Raw genomic sequence first — 3,319 nt, 5'->3', positions numbered from 1 at the left:
TAGATTAGATTTTACATTGATAAAAAGTATTGGTGTAAATGTAAATAAGCAAACAAATGCAATCTCTCTCTCTCTCTCTCTCTCCTCTCTCTCTCTCTCTCTCTCTCTCTCTCTCTCTCTCTCTCTCCTCTCTCTCTCTCTCTCTCTCTCTCTCTCCTCTCTCTCTCTCTCTCTCTTCTCTCTCTCTCTCTCTCTCTCTCTCTCTCTCTCTCTCTCTCTCTCTCTCTCTCTCTCTCTCACTAAACAGCACAGACTGACAGACCAGGGCAGCTTAATAAAGCATGAATCCTCCTGGAACAGCAAGTTCACACTGTTATGATCCTCTCTCTCTCACCCCACCGACCACAGGCTCCCTCTCCATCTATCACTCGCTTGTATTCCTCTCTCACACACACACAAAGAGAGAGAGAGAGAGAGAGAGAGAGAGAGAGAGAGACTGGTCTATCAGTATGCCAATATTTAAAGGGTTAGTTCCTCCAAAAATGAAAAGTCTGTCATCATTTACTCATCCTTATTGTGTTCCAAACCAGTAGGAGTTTCTTTCTTCTCTTGAACACAAAGAAGATATTTGAAAGAATGTTGATAACCAGACAGCCGACGGTATCCTTTGACTCCCAAAGTATTTTTTTTTCCTACTATGGAAGTCAGTGGCTACCGTCAACTGTCTGTCTAAATTATGATAGATTTTTCATTTTTTGGTGAACTAGCCTTTTAAAGGAATAGTTCATCCAAAAAATTTGATTCCAATTGTTTACTTTCATTTCAGTTGAGTTTCTGAAGAAATTTCTTTACTAGTCAACCAAGAATCAACAACCAATGCAAAGCATCATAAAAGTTATCATTAAAATAGTCAATATGACTTCTAAGCTATAATAAAAAATCTTTTTTGATGTTAAAGCTGCATTATGTAACTTTTCTGTCCGCTAGAGGTCGCCTATTCAAAACAAAGGTGTAGTTGGATGACGCCACATTTGAGCTCATAATCTTGGGACATGTGGTCTTCCCCTCACAGCCGGTGGAAAAGAATCGGGATATGACTCGGACAGAAATCTTGTTCATTGATGTGATTATTAACGTTACTGTAGTGTGAAGCAGAGCAGGACCGAGTGTTGAGGAGCTGAGCAAGGCCGCTGGAGCGATTGTTTATGCAAAAACGCCCTCGCAAGCAGCCGGGACTTTTATTATGACGAGTCACCGGCGCAATTTCTGCTTTTCCTGGTTATGATTATGAGGTAACACAGCTCTGTTTATCATATTAGATACATTTAAGTGTGTTTAAACCCTTTAAGACCTAAGGGTATTTTTACAATTAATTTTCGCCTGGTTTAATTTACTAAAAAGCTTGTAAAACATCAACCCTGTTGTGCACAGACAATTGACACACCTCTTTTTTTTCAAGACAAGTTGCACTGTCAGTATATTTGTGTTGCATTGATGTCACCTGAATGTAAAAAAGTTATGGGACCATAAAGACAAATGAAAACATAAAACGGAAATTGAATCACTCAAATATTTATTGAAAACACACACAAATAAATAAAAGCTAAGCATATTTCCTCTGGAAAACAGTTTGTTCAAGTCTTTGGAGTCCTGGAACTCAGGAATAAACATAAGAACTTATACAGAACAAAAACTATTTACATTTTTCAAAAAAAGTCAGGCGTTTTGGCCTATTTTGGATATTTACAGGTGCCAAGCCTCAAAACAGTTCCTATCAGGAATCAAACAGAGGGCCACATCACAGGCTTTGCATTTCCGGGGGTGGCCTGTTTGACCTGCCTTGTCTGTTTGCAATTCACACATTGCCTTCTCAACACTACTTGCCGTGCGTCTCTCGCTCTCTCTCTCTCTCCACAATAACAGAGCTGGGGTTCATGCGTAATGACGCACACCAACGTGGCTGACGGATCAGCCTGTCATTGGTCAAAGCCTCACGCAAAGCATCATGAGATATCCAAAATGGCAGCTAGCATCGAGCTAGCGGCAAAAATGACGGAACATTTATAAATTATGGACATCAAGTGGATAAATCTTGGATGTAAGCGTTTTGATTTATTGCTGAACTACTCCGAAAAGATGCACATGTTCCAGGCTGGATAGAAAACCTTCTGTAAAGGCTACAAAGACACCAAAGACACCCCCGTAATGGCTAGCTAGTTAGCTTTCTGCTGGGAAAAACGGTAAGAAAATCGATAAAACTTTCATTAAATAATATAAATATTTATCGGAGGTCCCGTGTGACGTCGCGGACGATGCCGTCGGGCTCTGAGGGTTAAAATGAATGACGTTACTCTGTGTGTTCGCTCAGCGTCTGCTGTGACTTTCACACTGCTAAGAGTAAAGCGTTTCTGCCAAATAAAACCGAAACCGAGGGGTAACGCAGATATGACGTAATTGACAGGCGACTCCCTCAGACATCCCGGTCCCTGGGTTAAAATAGCAATTTTCTCACAATTTACAAATAGTTGGAAACATTTGGGATATTGTAAGAACTCAAATGAACAAAACATATAACACTGGCCTGGTGTTTTTTTATATTTTACTGCAAAAATACAACATAATGCACCTTTAAAGGATTAGTTCACTTCAGAATGAAAGTGTCCTGATAATTTACTCACCCCCATGTCATCCAAGATGTTCATGCCTATTTTTCTTCAGTTGAAAAGAAAATACGTTTTTTGAGAAAACATACCAGGATTTCACGCATTATGTTGGAAAGGTCACATGTGAAGTAGGCGGAAGTACCGACCCAGTGTTAAAGGAACTGTATGTAAAAAAAAAAGTATTTCAATTCATCATAAAATGGCCCTGATATGTCACTAGACATTAAGAAATCATGTTCATTTCAAATACTTATATCACTGACAACAGTAGTCCGACCAGGATTTTTTCATTTAAAAGTTGTTGTTGCAGCCCTCAACTGATCTTGATGTTTTGACCTGAAGCTCCACCCTCCATCTATCGACCAATCACAAAGTCAGCAGTGATTCGGCATCTGGGGGGATGGGGATACACCGCTCTGCAGTCATTTGAAAGTGATTGCAGTACCAGTTTTGTCCACAATCTTACACACACTTCCTTTAAGTAATAAACCAACATGTAAAGAAAAAAGAAAGGGTAAAATGATGTCTGACAATTTCGAAGTTGGAGGAGAACATGATTTTTCTCACGATGGTTCGGTTTCGCCTATGTCACGTGACCTTTCCAACGTGAGTACATAATGCGTGGCACATCGCAGAGCAGTGCAAGATGAGCTTTTGTGATTGAAATGTATATAAATTGTTTGGTTTTTGAAATGTATGGGTTGTTTAGATGAAAA

General features: G+C 39.7%; 1 protein-coding gene across 1 annotated transcript in view; it reads left to right on the top strand.

Moving 5' to 3' along the window:
* Positions 1–3,319, top strand: part of dpyda.1 (dihydropyrimidine dehydrogenase a, tandem duplicate 1) — a 266,445-nt gene that overhangs the window by 174,883 nt on the left and 88,243 nt on the right. The window lies entirely within an intron of this gene.

This window comes from Pseudorasbora parva, chromosome 24, assembly GCF_024679245.1.
Source record: "Pseudorasbora parva isolate DD20220531a chromosome 24, ASM2467924v1, whole genome shotgun sequence".
Taxonomy (NCBI): Eukaryota; Metazoa; Chordata; class Actinopteri; order Cypriniformes; family Gobionidae; genus Pseudorasbora; species Pseudorasbora parva.
Note: the sequence above shows the minus strand (reverse complement) of the source record. Positions and strands in the feature narration are given on the sequence as shown.